Source organism: Nestor notabilis, unplaced genomic scaffold (assembly GCF_000696875.1).
Source record: "Nestor notabilis isolate BGI_N333 unplaced genomic scaffold, ASM69687v1 scaffold23253, whole genome shotgun sequence".
Taxonomy (NCBI): Eukaryota; Metazoa; Chordata; class Aves; order Psittaciformes; family Psittacidae; genus Nestor; species Nestor notabilis.
This window is the reverse complement of record NW_009922686.1, coordinates 74,705-91,388: the sequence shown is the minus strand read 5'-3', so window position 1 is coordinate 91,388 and position 16,684 is coordinate 74,705. Positions and strand designations below refer to the sequence as shown.

Here is a 16,684-nt window from a genome sequence, read left to right as displayed (position 1 = left end):
AGCTGATCTCAAGCTGCTGAACCAGCTAGTAAAAGCTACGTTTTCTTTGGACTTTGCCCCTGTTTTTGGTGCTAGCTGATCTTTACAGCCCTGCTGCTGGGATAACGGCACATGAGGGTTTAAAGTTTTCAGGAGTGACTTCCCAAAGTAGAAGTGTGTAATTTTAAGCCTGAACTTTCTGCTAAGGATTTCTGGGAGCCAACACCACACACACAAACCATCTAGAGAGGTTAATGAGCTGTTTAGCAACGGGGCAGTTTGTAACATTACCAGTAAGCTACCCAAGCTGTATTGGATTTCCTTGATGCTCAGACAGCTGAGGAACCAAGTCCTCCCATGGGAGTTCAGTTTCTTCTAGCTGTAGAGTCAACGCAAATTCTAATTTGTCTCAGGTTTAAAGTCCCTTTAATGCTTTGATGTCTAACATTTAAGAGTTGTGTTAGCATACTTTCGGCAAGTCCTTTAATGCTTTGATGTCTAACATTCAGGAGTTGTGTTAGCATACTTTTGGCAAGTCATCCTTTGGTGTTTTGGTGGTTTGCAGTGCTAAGTAGGCTACCATGATCCCAGGAAGCTGTCATGTACATTCTCTGTTTATCAAAGTCAGAGAGCTATAAGTCTGTGAATTGTCAGGCTGCGGTTCTTCAGAGAAATTGCTAATTAATTCACAGGCTCCAAACTGTAATCCATGAAGCTGTGTGTGCATACGTGATTTTGGTCTCTAGACAGACTCTTTAGCTGATAATCAACAAGGTTTGCTCTTAAAGTCAAACAAACAAACAAACAAACAAACTTATAAACAAACTTGTGGAGGAGTTCTTTGCTTTTCCTAAGCAGGCTGCTTTTAGACATCATTGCAGGAGGGAAAACCATGTCTGATTGTCAAAGGAGACCTTTCAAAGAAGCAGAGCTGGGAGATCTGGCCTAAGGTACACGAATACACTGTGGCTGATGCTGCTGAATTGCTGAGACTGGAGAGACTGGTAGGGACATGTCATGCGAAATTAGCTAAACCCAATCAGAATTTCACACATGGGGTCAGTATCTCAGCTCCTGGATTGATGTGCCAGCGTGAAGGCTCTTTTGATTCTCAGGCCTGCAGTTAGGAAGCCTAATGCAGAGGCTTGGTGCCTGCAGGCGTTGTGGAGCTCTGTAAGGGGTGGACTATGGAATGTGATGTAGGGATTTCCAGCAACAAAATGAAAGCTCTAGGATATCACTTCAAAGAAAAGATACCAATGAGACTTGAGCAATGCAATTTAGCAGAGCAAATATTTGGTGCGATGTGCAGCAGAGCCAGAACGTCTGGGGTCAAAGTGACTGCAACAGCTCCGCTTTCATGGAGGGAAGCATGAAAAAGCCCAAAACAAATCACTGCCTTGAATAATATGTTGGGAGGTTTTTAATTATTCTTCTTTCTGCTGTCATTCCCAGGCTGTCCTATGAGCTGCACATGAATACTCCCCCATCTTCCACATCGTGCTGTGAGCTCAGTGGTCTAAAGGGAATACTAAGGGACACGGAACCCTGTCCCCATCTGCCACACAGCTCCTTGGGGCCTGGCCAACACGGAGCAGATTAGAGCAACCCCCGGGATGCAGAAATATCCAGCAGACATTTGACAGGGTTTTTTTCTGTCATTCTCTGCTTCCCAGAGCCAGACAGTGATGAAATCTGCATTCTCCCCTGCCTGCACACCCTGCTCCTCTCCCCTCTTGTGGCCGCTGCTGCCCCTAGGGTGGGTGACCCTGGGGTAGGTGACCAGCAGGGCTCCGTGCCACCAGGCCCTCCCTCCTGCCCCAGTGCTCACTGTCTGCTCTGGCCACAATCACTGTTCAGCACTGCCACAGCCAGCAAGTGAGAGGATGTAAGAAACAGAGTCTGGGGAGGGTCACAGGTGGGACTGGGAAGCAAACCGAGGCAGAGGATGGGGAAAGGGGCCAGAGAGGAGGGGGACTCACAGTTTCTCCAGGGCAGGTTAGCCACTGGCTAAAGAAAATACAGGTAAAGCACTGTGCCACTTCACCTTGTTAAAGGATACAGGACTTGGCAAAATACAGTACATGCAGCCAGTGTTGCAGTTGATACTGGGCACTGCTGAAAACTGAAGCTCTTTTAGCAGAGACCTCCCTGCTCACACACGCTGCTCTCATACTCCATTATCTGCTCCCTCCCTCCCGCATAATCACACGTGGGATGAAGCCTGTTTCTGCACTGACTGGAATTCCTGATACTCTAGATTAGGAATATATAAACGACTCAGTGATCACAGCAGCTACATCAGCTTCCTTGGAAAAATATTTCTTAGTACATATCACAGAGGTGTAAATGATGTGTCTTTACAGTATTGGGGAACAAGTTTTCTGTAAAAGGCTGTGTGGGAATCAGGCCCCACCAGAGTTCCCTGAGATAAGCAAAACAGATGGAACAAAAGGAGAGTCCATGTTTTATTTTCTGGTTAAGTTTAGATTTTTCTGTTGTTTTACCAACAAATTGACACCTGAAAACTACTTCAGTATCATCTTGTAATGTGTGATGCACCTGCTGGGGTCTGCCTGCCAGTGCCTTGTGCAGTTTCGCTCCTATGGTGAAGCCCTGCTGTGAAACATTCCATTATTTTCACATACCAAACCACCTCCGGGACCTGCGTTGGTGACTCCCGTTTCCCTTGTGTTTGCACTGACCCATCTGAAGCCTGCCTGGTGTGGGCAGTTGTGCAGAGGAGTTGAGATCCTCCTTATTCTGGATCTCGACAGAAGCCCCTCCTCCTCTGCTGCTTGCCAACCACCAACCATAACAGCATCTTCATAGTCTTTTGGACTTGAGAATCTCCACAACCCAGGCACACAACGCAAATACCTCATTTTCACCCCAAAGCTCATGATGGTTTTGCCCCATCCTCGCTATATGCTCTGTTATCTCCAACAGTTTTCCCAGCTTTTAATGTCTACCAACCAGCTCTGTCACCAGCCCATCTGTATTTTTATCCAGGACACCTGCAGAGCTGGTTACTTCACAACCTTCTTTAAAATTCAGCTCTCCCATAGGGACTACAGGATGTTGCAAGTCTTGAACAGACAGGTTTGTTCCTTTTCTCCCATCTCTTACAACTTTGGTTTTCTAGAGGCAAAACCTGAGAAGCAGTAAGGTCAGGAGAGCTGCCCAAACCACCACAGAGCCAGCTGCAAAGCCAGGAGCATCTCTGGAGCTCTGCCACCCCATTCCACTTGCTGCACATGGAAAACCCTGATAGCAACATAGATGATGTACCAGCCACAGTGGGAAAAAAAGGAGAAAATGAAGCAGTGACAGTGAGAAACAAGCAGATTTGCAAAGATGAAACCTGTCCCAATGTGGTAATTACTGTATGCTCCCATGGCAGAGACAGACAGCAAGGACCAAACTACTTTTTCAGACTTCTACAGAGAAGAAAGAGGTTTGTAAGGAATAAGAGAAGTCATGTTCTCCTGGTCACTGTGCAGAGGAGAAGTGATTAAGTTGCCTATTCCAAAGTTTCCTTCAACATTGGCCTTGGTAGTTTTTGTAGCACATTTGTATGTAGTAATGTCAAGCAATAAGCAGTCTGAGCTAAACTGGGATCATCACAGGGGCCTGGAAACCTGCCCCAGAACCAAAAATTCATTCATGAGCAGACTAAGGGCGAGCAGCAGGGAAGCCTGCAGCCATCGGGCTCTGCTGGCTCAGTAATTAGCTCTTCATTTGAACTTTAAACAGAAACACAAAAATATACACAAGGGACAGTCAGAAAAAATACGATGTTCCAGCTCCCATATGGCAAATGGGGCCAAAGTCTGCTCCGAGACATGTGATCGTGACCTTTGTGAGGACGTCATGATGCCCAGGACAGAATTTGGGTCACAATATGTCCTTAGAAAAAAATCCCTGACAGTGACTGGGTGAGGATGCTGGTCCCTGCCTGCAGCGCCTGCAGAGGCTGCACCCTCCTGCCACTGTGGGTAAACTCATCCCTTCGTTGGGTCACGCCATGTGTTGAGAAGTGCATGAACACTGCAATTCTAGGAACAAAAGTAGGAAAGTGCCTTTCATCCACACGTACCGTTGGTTATAACACTGCCATGTCTACAGCTGAGGAGCCCCAAACTACACCTCTCTGCCTTTGATCTTGGCAAAGAGATTTTGATCTTTATTTATTTATTTTTCATATGACACAGCAACCAAACTTTTCTTTCCAAACCCCTCCCCACTTACAAGTTCCATGCTCATAATGGTATTTGGCACCTGGATTTCAGTGGCACTACTGATTTAGAACTTCTTCTGTGTGATTAGCCTGTGCCAAGTGCTGCCGGACCCTTTGCAGATCTAAATGGGTGCAATTTTGCTGATCTTACAGACATGCCAAGAAATGACTCGTACTTTTATTTTCCCTGCCATACATAAAGGCTATGGTGCAGGGCAGTGGAAGAATCTCAATGAAGATAGAACATTTTTAGGTCTGATGAAGTAGGCAGAGATAGAAAGTAGCGAGCCCGCAAGCTCTGCTTTGATCATTTAGCCTTTGCATATTTGTGACAAATTGTTTTTTCTGCATGAATCTGAACTGATACAGATTTACATGAGTAGTTAAAAAGTAATAGCAACTGGGAAATAAAATCCCTAACAGCACCACAGAAAAGCAATAAACTGAAGACGCGGTTAGACAGATAGGAGAGTGATCAGAAATGCTTTGCAACAGAAAAAAATTAATAACACAGAAAAGGAGTGGTTGGACGCTTGTAAAGCTGGTTGTGGCAGGCTGAAAACAGGAAATCCAAAAAGCCATTAGAAAAAATACATGAAGAGTCATGTAATAATATCCTGGGGAACATGCATGCTGTCGAGTCAATGCCTTTAAGATAATATTGTATATTCTACAACTATTGCTTAATGACTAATCCTTCTGGGATGATTGGTAGAGAACTTATGTTAGTGTCAGCCCAATGTCCTTAAGGAAATAAATCTGGACATCAAATTACGTATTTTGTACCCAGGACATTTGAAATATTTTCCTAATCTGATGTATACAGAGATCTGTATCCAGTAATTCTTCAGATGTCACTGCGAGAGTAACAGCTTCCTTTTCTTCCTTCAGCTTCTTCTCATTTCGAGAAAAAAATCATATGGATAAAGTACTATATTAAGAACTAGTCACTCAAAAATGATTATGAAGGTGTGAGCCTGAACACCCACAGCGACAATAAATGCTGTTATTTGTAGTGTTAGGTAACTGCACAGGAGGCTGTTCCCAGGATCAGGTATCCAGAAAGGACTGGGTTTCATACTGTATCTGATGATTTCAAGAGCAAAATTCTCACTGATTTTAGTGAGTGTAACCCTGGGGACTAACAGATCATCTATTTTACTGTGATATGATATTCCGTAATCTAAACCAAATGCAACTACAAGTATCTCAAGGGCCTTTTTTTGTGGATTTTGAAAATTAAGAAAGATGCATGAGGAAGGAGTGTTTTCCAGATAACTTGTTCAGAGACAAGTTTACTGTTAGGAAGGAAGGGGAAGGTACGGAGCCTTTTAAGATTATAAAGCTCTTGTCTGATAAATAACTGCCTCCAGATGCCAACATTGAGCCTGGTGTGACCATTTATCACCTGCTACTGGCTATACAGGCTGCCTCCAGACACTGGCTCCTGCAGGAGCCAAGTTGATAAACGGCAGCAGTAGGCTCAGGACTGGATTGTGACAAGCTTATTTATTGGGTTAAAAAAGAAGAAGAAAATCTTCAGATGACAGCAATAAAAGCTTGGTTCTTCTTCAAGGTGCCGCCAGACACATGGGACTGAAACAATCTGACTTAAGCTTTTATTTGCTTAGGTTTTTGTGTTTGTTTGGAATTTACTACAAGCCAGGGGCCCTGCAGCCAAAAGCTCCACAAAGCTCCTGACCTACCTTGATAAAATTACAGTTTTGCTCAACAAAAGCCTGTTTTCAAGAATCAGAGTTCCTGTGATGCCTTGCAGTGACTTCAGTGAGATCTAGTCTGAGCTGCATTGATAACTTATCAGTGGTTAGATGGTAACCACAATATCCCCATCATGCAATGCTTCTTTTATACTTTTTTGCTTTCTGCATTAGGAATTTCCCTCACTGTCCCCAGTATTTCAATTCCTTCTTCAGATAAAGCAAATCGTCCTTTTTGCTCTTCCTTTCTAATCTCCTTTCATTATTTGCTGTTCACGTCTAGGACAACTGAGAAGGGCCCCAAAAGGGCTAAAAAGGTGATGCAAGAAAAAAATGATGACTGAGAGGGGCTACAAGTGAGATCCATGGGATGATCAGAGGTCTGGTGAAAGGGAACCTAGACCAGAGAATTGTAGTCTTGCATCACAAAACAGGAAAATTACCAGATAGCAGGGTTTAAAACAAACAGAAGATGTTGGGTTTCCACATAATGTAGCTAATAATGAAATTCCTTGCACCAGAAAACAGGAATGTTTGACTGGATTGAGCTCCGTTGCGATTTAAAAGCAATCAAATATATTAATGGAAGAAAGAAATAGATCACACTTCCAAATCACAAACATGCTGAGTTACACACCCTTGAAAGCAGCTTCTTTTGCTCTTATATCATTCCCACGGCATCTGCTATCAGCCCCTGTTGGACATGGGGAAATGGATCAGAAAAATCTTTGTCCTTAGCCAGCGTGATTCTCTAGATAGAAACAGTACTCTATTTACTGTAACTGTAGTTGAAAAGCAGAATTAAAACTTCTTCATCTATTGTCCTGCTTTCAGGGTCTCATTTTATAGATAGACTTGAAGAATTGTATTGGTTAATGGAATGAGTTTTGGCATTAGTGGAAAATATAAGCCCTCAATATCAAATATTAAATTATTCCTGATTAATTCTTTTATAGGCTTGGACTTGCAACTGATTTAATACTCCTGGATAATTACTTCTATTATAACTGTGGTTTTGATTTTTAATTAACCGTACAAAGTTTCTCATTCAAATCTAATATTACCTTTGTTAACACTGTCAACTCCCTGTTTAGAGATTCTGTTCGTATTAAACTCTGATGCTCAGACCTCAGAGTCTGCTTTTCCACAACTCTGTGAACAGATTCCATATGAGCCTTTTTTATTCTACATCATCATGTACAAAAATACTGTCTCCAGTATCCTGAACACTGCTGCCTGACAAGTAACCCCATTCTCTTAGTATTACTGCTCTCGTATCACCTCATCTAACCCACATGATTCCCCAATACTACTTTGATGGCCATTTTTCATATCCTGATTTTCAGCTACTTCACTGAAACTATTGACAAGGTTTAAGTTAGGACATGCACAGAGCTTCATATTTTTATTGGGGACACGAACTTCATCTCTCTTCCTGACTAATGAAAATCTGGAATAGCTATCTCTACAGTACTTTCTGATTATGCTGAGATAATGAATGATGCTGGTACAATGATATGTGTATGATGACTTTATTTTTGTTCTCTCTGGCCAGAGAGAAGCCTCTCCTGCAAGAAGCTTTATGATTAAAAATACCAAGAACCTATTGACTGTGTCGCTTCGGGAGCAGACGAGTCTTTAACCGCACTGCGTCCTGGCTGCAGCAGCATCACACATTTGTTGCAAGGTTACTGGACAAGCCAAAGCACAACATTCTCAAACTTACGTGCCATTACTCACCTAAATCCATACTTACAGACCTAATTAAGTGACTTTATTCCATGAAAATTCAATACAAGTGAGCTGCCTTGTAATTGTGTGCTGACCACTTCCAGTGATCAGGCTCCTTATAATTCAGAGTCTGGATATGAATCTAGGTGGCATACTTGAACCATTCACAACAGAATTTGATCCTTGCTTTGAAAATGTCAGTTTCTACTTTAACTTCCTTGTAATAAGATTCACATTTGCCTGTGGAGAGAGGATACTGACAGTACTTAAAAACTCCCTTGAAATCTTCGTTTGAACAAAGGGGTGAGACATAGTATGTAAAATGCAAAGTGCCAGCATCACTTTGCAAACTATCACATTGTGACAAATGGATGGAATCCTGCAGTTTAAAACCCGTTCCCGTGTCGTGTTTCAGGGATCCCTTGAAGTCTCTGTTATTTTGTGCATTTTCTGCCTGCCCACAGTCAGTGTGAGAGTAGCATTTCTGCCAGCCATCACTGTTATTTCTAGAAGAGCTTGCAGGGTGACCCAGAGCTCTTTTATCTTGGGGGTCAAGCACACTCCTCAGTGCTCCCAGTCACAACAGGCCAGTAACAAGGATCTGAACTGAGCCTTGGATGATCATCAGCCATCTGACAATTTGTTTCACTACTGCAGCACGACCAGCGTGGCTATATGGGAGGCACGTGTCTCTCTCCAACACACGTTACCATTTCTTCCAGCCAGAAGATAAATAGTCCCTGCAGAATTCCAAAAGCTGGTGATGGTCAGTTGTCACAAATGCTAAAGAATTTCTGAGGACATATGAAGATCTGGCAGGATTTCTAGAGATTTTGAAGCTTTCAACTACTTTTCCATTAGGATTCCCGAAGGAGTTCAACTGAGAATCAAGAGCTTTGCAGAAGAACATTTTAAAACAAAAATGAAGGCAGAATGATGTGCTGCTGCTCTACTGCCTGGCACCTCAGTGAACTAAGATGGGAAACATCAGGTCTCAAGCCGTGCCCTGATTCTGCCCAGTCACGGAGCTGCCTCTGCACCTGCCTGCACCCAGAGAAAAGGTGCTGTAACTTATTCCAATTAATGTTAACTCCTAATTACGTTAACAAAAACAAGAAAATGGAGCCTACGAACATAATTACGTTGTGCTTGAGGAAATATGGAAATCACCGTGAGTTGCTGCATTTAACAGACTTTTTGAAATGAAATTATTTGTATTCAAATATGCGCAAAACCAATGATCATTTCTGGTTTTGATCAACTCAGCCTGTTCTTTGGGGAAATTAATTTGATGCTCTGGGTGTAAACATTCTTTCAAAGTGCTTACTGTAGAGCAATGTTTTCCTCCTGCTCTCCTTCGCACCAGAGCAATTTTCAAACCATTCCCGTTGATAACACAAATGAAACAGAAAGACCACTTCATCAGGAGGACCAGAAATTGCAATCAGAGAAGTAATACTTAACATAGAGTTTAATCTGTATTCACATCATCTCCTCTCTTTTCCAGTCCATGTGTGGGTGGTATGCAGAGACTTTAAATAGGAACAGGTATATTTATGATTGCTAAAGACTACGAGTAGACATGCAGCAGCTTTAGACAAAACATGGCTTGTTAAGCTACCTTGCCAGACCAAAGAGAAAGCAAAGATCAGTATGAGAAGCTCATTCACAATGAACAGGTATCTTTTTCTAATCAAGTCACAGTGACAAAGCATTTAAAATCTACTAGAAGTGGTACCATCTTACCAGATGTGGATGCAGTACATTCAATGTCCCCTCAGAGAGTGCTGTTTAAAGAGGAGGGGATGTTCATATTGGAAATGGATGTCTCTGATAGTTGGCCATGATGAATGATGGAGCTGAGCTTTGCTTCCTTGCAAGTGGAATGAATCTCACAAAGTATTTCCGTGTACTGCAATGTGCAGAAGCGACAGCTGTAGTTAGAGCAGCATCATGCCAGAGGTTAGATGGGGCATTTTGTTCATGACTCCAGCCCCAGCACGCTGACAAGAACATTTCATCAGGTCCATGGCAGTTCAGAGGATGGGGGGATGAAAACCTCACTGTCTGTGATTTAGACAAGAAGCCCTGAATCTGATATCCCTGCTGGGAAAGGGAGAAACATGAGCCAAGGATGGATGGCAGTGAACGAACAGACAGAGCTGAAGGATGGCAGTGAGCGGGCGGAGCTGAAGCCTGGGAGCACTTTTCCTGCAGAAGCTAGCAGGATCCAAGTTTTATGTTACTAGACTGTGAAATAGGAACACAACACAATAGGAACACAACACACTTTCCCTGAGGAATGCAAACCCTGGCTGCCACCGCCATCCCCTCTCCTGATTCTCAGCCCCTGCGCTGACCATTTGGTCCTGCTAAGCCAGAGAGAGTTAAGTGCATTTTATTGGGCTATTTTTCTGCTGACTTAGCTGAAATGACTCAGCCTCGGGTTTGATGAGTGCTGAGCCACCAGACAGGACAGGATGGGATGGAGATTCCTCACCAAGATGGCCAGGGAAGCACTGAGCAGTAAAATCAGAAAAGCAGCTGGTAGAGAAATAGGAAGAGATACCCAAGCACTGGTGTGACCTCTGAAGTGCTCACCACCAGCTCAGCACAACCCCATCTCCAAACTAGGTTCATGATTGCCCAGCTCTTCTCTTTGCTAGAAAAGGGGTCTAAGGAGGCTAAAATAGGCCCTTGCAGTGAAATAGGGCCAGGCCATATCCTGTCCATCTCTAATCTTCAGAAAAGGCGGCACAGAGTGGAACTTGAACTTTGGCCTCTCCCATGTATCACGGGAGGACTTAATTTCCTTCCTAGCTGGTCTCCGATGTCCTGAATTCACAGTTTCAATATCCTCATTCACCTTCCTTCATTTTCCTTCAATTCCTTTTGTAATTGCTTGGGGGTATTAAGTGCTGCCAACATGGGGGTCATTATTAACTCTAGGCAAAATGTGCATTGGAAGAACACAAATCTTAATTCTTGCCTTGTTACCATAGTTCTGTCTAAGAGGTGACACCTGAACTCTGTACACTCTTCTACCTCTGCTAAGGTAAGAGATCTAAGACTTTAGATTAGTAAGTAAAGCTTGCTTTGCAAATCCACAATCTTCAAACCTACCTCCAGAAGTCACACAAAGGTATCAATGCTCTTGATTTTCATTAAAATGGCAATAAGCTGCAAGGAATGTGTTTAAGTGACAAAACACATAATGTCTGTGTTGTGAATTTTTGCAGCTGGTGGAGTAGGGTGCTAAGGTTGACAAAGATTTTTTTTCCCTCTGTGTTTGAGGGTCATTATTTTCCTTTGCTTTTCAATTTTTTAATTTTTTTTTTTTAATTAAAGCTAAAGAAAACCAAAGAAAAGTATGTCTCCTTTCACCTAACATTACCCTTCCTTTTGATGTTCCCAATTTCCCTGTCTCCTGTCTTCTCCCCACACAAACCAACCAGTCTCCTGGGTTTCTGAGGTGCATCTCAGTCTCTCACTTCAGGATTTTAACATCCAAAAAGATGAGTAGAAAGAATTTACTTGAGTCCCAGATAAGTAAGTCTGGGAGACACGCAACCCTACTAATTACAGAGTTCACCATGTATACTGGAGGAGGTTAGGATCTGCATCCTAGGAAGCTGGTATTCTGTGCAGATTCACATTCCATTATAGAGCAGGTCTTTCACACCGTGTTTTACAGGAAAAACATGGATGCAACGAATCTGAAAAGCCGACCTGTCAATCTAGGCCCAGGGTGTTCATTTTTTTGGATAGCTTTCAAGGACATTTACTATAAATCTGTGAAAAGAGAGCTACTTACAGGTCTGGGATTTATAGAAAGTGCTGCCTATTTGTGCTCTGTCTTTTGTCAATAGCGTTGAGATTTGCAGTTTGCACTGAATTATCCAATGACCTAAATCCTAGCAAGCTATCAAAATCTGTTTCCCAGATAAAGTCATAATAGAGTTTGATACATTTATCAGTGCCTGGCACACAGCAGTGCTTACAAGCACGGCTATTTCTCAAGTCTTCTTCAACAGCAGACAAAAGGGAGGTACAAATGAATTAAAACCTATTCACTCCAATGGTTTAAAACAATTATCAACCATTGGAAACACAGTAATACAATTCCTGCCTCTTGATTTCACACAAACTCCTGACGATAATGAGGCACTGTTTATTTACCTAAGGTAAAGCATCCAAGTCTTATGCTGACAGCTCCAGAATGATTTATTGTTTTCCTTTATGCTAAATACTTGGGATAGATCATGCTTCATTATACAAAATACAATCCATTGCCATTCAGCTGAATAAGACTTGATATGGGAGAGGGTTTGCTAATTGTCAGTATAGCTTTACGGTGACATATTCTTTCAGCACCAGGGCTGAAATATTTGACATGGGAAACTTATCTGACTTCACTCCTCTCCAGCATCAGAAGCATCTTGCTGAAGCCCCAGGAAAGTCAAGTGGGAGTTGGAAGCAGCACATGAATTTTTCAATTTATACAGCTCCTTTCTAAGCCAAAGTCCTCCGTAAGTTGTAGCCCTGATCTCACAGGATGTTTTCAGGAAGAAGTCCTACCAGTCATGTCCTCTTAGGTAGGCTGCCCTGCCAGAATAAGGACCAGAGTATTGGGACTACAATGAATGGATCACCTGGGCAGAGAATTTTTTCATACTCTCCAACTGCAATTTATTCTGGGATAAACTTTGCATTCAGTTATTTCCTAAACTGGTAGAGGAATGTGTGTGAGGGTCACTATCATAACCAACAAAATTGCTACTGAACTGTACATCTCCTACACTAAAAGCTACAGCCATATTCCCTTACACCAGTAACAACAGACTTACGCCGTATAGGTCAGGCTCAGAAGACATCTACTACACATTCACCACCAAACTGCACAACTGGGTGGAGGAGTTGGCTCACCTTGTAACAATGGCAAAGGAGAATGAGCTCTCCTCTCCGGAACCTCAAGTTTTCAACCTCTTTAAAGTCAACACAAGCTTGAGTCCTACCTCAGACAGTCTACTTTATACCCGCACCTAAGCTTTCCTGATACCTAGTGTAATGGCTTCATTTTATATCGACTGCTCTCACATAGCCTGCCCTCAAAATTAAACAGTAAAGACACGTCAGTGGGGTGACAGATTATGACTTCGGATAGTGAGCAAGGCACAAACTTTAGAGCTCAGTTTGGAGTTATGGAATCAAAGAAACAGAAATGGCTTTAGCACGCATGAGAAAGGGAAAGCCAAAATGAGACAGACACATCTCTCTTGTAATTATTAAGAAGCTCCTCATATATTTTTCGCCTTCTGGCCAAATGCAATCTGTATTACAAAAGGTTCCCAACCATCTGAGGCCCTGGGAATGTCCATCTGGTAGCAATGCAGGCACTGCAGAGCAGAGAGAGCACTATTAAAGCCTTCAACAGATACTGCCTATTAAAGCAAAGCCACCAAAACACCACCCAGGCTTCCCGAGAGACATCAGACCAAAGGCTGCTGGGTACTCTGGGACTCATACGTAGGACCTAAGGCTTTCACAGAGGTTGAAGAGGCAAAGCTTCAAGTCATAAAAATGCCCATCCCTCACCCGCCTCAGGGAAGGACTGTCACCCAGGTAGAGGAAATGGAGGAAAAGGAAGAGATTTTGCTGAAAAAAATCCTACACTGAGAATTTAAGGTTTTTAAGTGCCTGTGAGAGATTCTGAGCAGCATTTGGAGCTTTCTAAACTCTAAAGTCTGCTTTAAGCTAGGTTTATGTCGCATAAACATTTGCTTTCAAATTCATTATTATTATGGAAGATACAACATGAACATAATAAATGATTGTGGTATTAAAGCACATTTTACAGCATCATCTTGAGTGCTGTTTTCTTTAATGCTCTACTTACATGACATGGAGGGATTTGTTCTGAAACTGCATTATGATGGATAGAATTCAATAGCATAGCCCATAATATTTTTTTCTCTTATCTCTGAACAATTCCTAAAAGAGAAAATACTGTGAAGAATACAACTTCAGTTCTGAAATAGAGACATGTCAATGTTGGCTTCCTACTTGGTGGAAAGGTTTTTTGAACTGTGGGGGAATCTGGTACCAAAGGATCCTGGCTGTACTTTTATGTCCATGTCCTTTGGCTCATGCTTGAAATAGTTCACTTACAGAGCCAAAGCAGAAGCAGCACAAGTTAAGAAGTGGGCAAAAAGGTACTGAAGAGAAGAGGATTTCTATATAGTGGGAAAGAAATTAATAAACTGGAGCTTGGCCAGAAGGCTCCTTTGGATCCAAGATTTTGTCACTCCCGTACTTTGTACATTGAGAGCAGCAGGAGCTGGGGCTGGCTGGATTCCCTGCTAAGGGGTGTGCTGGGCTTCCCAGACTGTCCCCTGGATGTGGCTGGTGTAAGCTACTGAATCTATCAGTTGTCATTTCAGCTGTGATCCCTGTAGCAGCTTATTTAGCACAGAGCCAAAATAGGGCTCATGCTGCACCATTTGTTTTATAAAACATAATTAGTTAAGCTTCTCAGTACTCCTGGGATGGAATAAGCGTTATGATTTCCTTTGTCAGTACTGGTCACATTTTCCTATTGAATCAAGAGAAAACCTTTCTTAAGGAGATCACAGAGGGAAGAAACCTTTCAGCTCACATAAATGTAGACTTCAAATTGTATTCAAATGGATGGCTCTTGAAAATACCAAGCAGAACTTTGGTGTCCAAAGATATTAAATTTATTTTGATTCTTACAGTCCTCTTTTTGTTTTGGTTTGGTTTTTTTCTTAATAGGAAGATAGAATATAATTTTCTAGGAATAGCATTATGAAATTACGTAGCATGCCTATAATCTGCAATAATAATGCACAACATCAGATAACAGAAAGACTGAGTAGTACATGTTGCTACACACTCCTTATTTCCCCCCACTCCTCCCTGTAGTTAATCTGCCTCTGATTGCTGTAACGGTCCCCAGAGACAGCCAAATTGTTTTGGTTAACTTGCAGCATGTACATTATTTTTTCATTTGTGGCTGTTTCAATTAGCAATGTCATCTATTTCTGAAAGCATTTTACTTTTAAATAATTAGGGCTTACCAAAAGAGGTTAGCACAAAAAAGTATTTGAAATGCTAATCCAGTATCACAGTCAAAACTGTTCAATCAAATTTAAATCCTGTTGTTTCTTAAATACATTGTAAAATACGAGAGTGTCCACTGAATACTGATAACCTCTGTGCAATACAAAAAGGTAGAGGCCACTGTGTTACATATGACGGTTATTAAACGGAAATGCTGACAGAGCCTTAAATATGCTGAGACCGGGCACAGTGATTTAATGAGAGCAATAATGGGCAGGTGGGCTGAGCGTCCCCGCTGAGATTAGACATAGAGCAGCAAACGTGTCTTTGAAACTGTTTCTTAACACAATCTGTACACAGGACCAGGCTGTGCATTACAGGAAAAAGTGCCTTTTTTATGCTAACTTTGTCAGCCAGGCCTCTTAAGGCTTGTTACTCACACACACACACACACACACACATATATATATATTTAATGCCATAGTGATGGAACTTTTTATTTAGAGTGACTTTCTTTTTCTAACTACATTCAAATTCAGAAAATAGGATGAAATCTGTTGCTTTGCTGCAGACTAAGTCTTATCTCTGGAGTTACATGCTTTTGCTTTTTTTCTTCGTCTATTTCATGCATTTGGGCCTAACTCAGTAAATCAAAGCTCAGCCTGAACAGCTACATCCACAGAAAATTTGCTAAAATAAAGCAGCTGTGTTAAAGCTTTATTCTGTGCCACATACCTAGTGGCTATTGTGCTTTTTGCCAGAATTTAATTAATAAGTTACACCTTCTGGCTCATTCCCTCGGATGGCAGCAAGTCTGTGGGTTACTCTTCTGCTACTCCCGGGAAGGCACTTCGTGGTGCAGGTGCCAATTTCAAAGGCTTGAGCTGGCAGCCAGATGGAAACGCGAATTTACTTGTCCCTAAAGTTTCCCTGTTTCTGAACCTACAAGAAATTTCACTTCCACACAGTAAAAGCAACTGGAGAGATTTCATCTCCTCCATTACACTAACTCTTGCAGAGCACAAGATTTGATACCCGTCTTGTACTTGGGAATGATTACAGTGCCCATTACCAGGTGTTCTTTTTCTTACCTACAGGTTCCTTGGGATTTTACCTGTGAATTCAACCTGAGTCCAAACAGGATCTTGTCTTCATATACACGTATCCCACTAGCTGTTTGTGCTAGGTTAGTACCATAATCCCCTCCTCTTCTGAAACACATAGGTCTTAATACGCCTTTTATCGCCTATCCTATTTTCTCAGCTTCATTAGAAGTCAGACCTCACTCCCACTCCTCAATCTAGTGGATATTCCTACACAGCCCGAAGAGGAGGCAACTGAAGGAAAGCACTGCATGAGATACATCCCTCCTGGCCTTTTCACATTTAATACAACTATTAATCATTATTGCACTGATTATACTGTGATGACCCATCCGCAGCTCACTTACATAAAGCAGCCTGAAATCAGACCCTTGGTTGATTACAGCAGGCAATCAGCTGGTCCAAGACCAGTCTCTTGGCCTGAGTTAAAGTCAATTAACTTATCTTAGAGATTCCAAGCTTTGCTCACTGTGATAATTGTCCAGGGCAAAACAGACTTGAAAGTAGGTTGAGAAGAAAAAGTTTTCAATAAAAGACACTTCTGCATTCATGATTGCTCTGTGATTATTATTGTTTTCTTGCTCTAGAGTCAGGTGATGGATGTGGAACTATTCTAAATGCCAAAACCAAAGACACATTTTAAGTTCACTCTGAATACTGGTTTGTCCACATTCTGCAGAATCTAGTGCCAGACTCTGCTCTTGGGTACCTAAACGAAGGCAAATCCCCAAATTGCTCACTTTCCATAGGGCCAGAATAACAGCTGCAGTGGGGCACTCAGCTCTGCAGAAGCAGAGGTTGGTGAAGGTGACCATTTGTGGCAACTGCCTTAC

The 16,684-nt window shown here is 42.2% G+C and overlaps 1 protein-coding gene across 1 annotated transcript in view; it reads right to left on the bottom strand.

The window, feature by feature from the left end:
- TMEM132D (transmembrane protein 132D) overlaps nt 1-16,684 on the bottom strand; it is a gene marked incomplete at its 5' end in the record, with an annotated part of 138,486 nt that overhangs the window by 47,921 nt on the left and 73,881 nt on the right. The window lies entirely within an intron of this gene.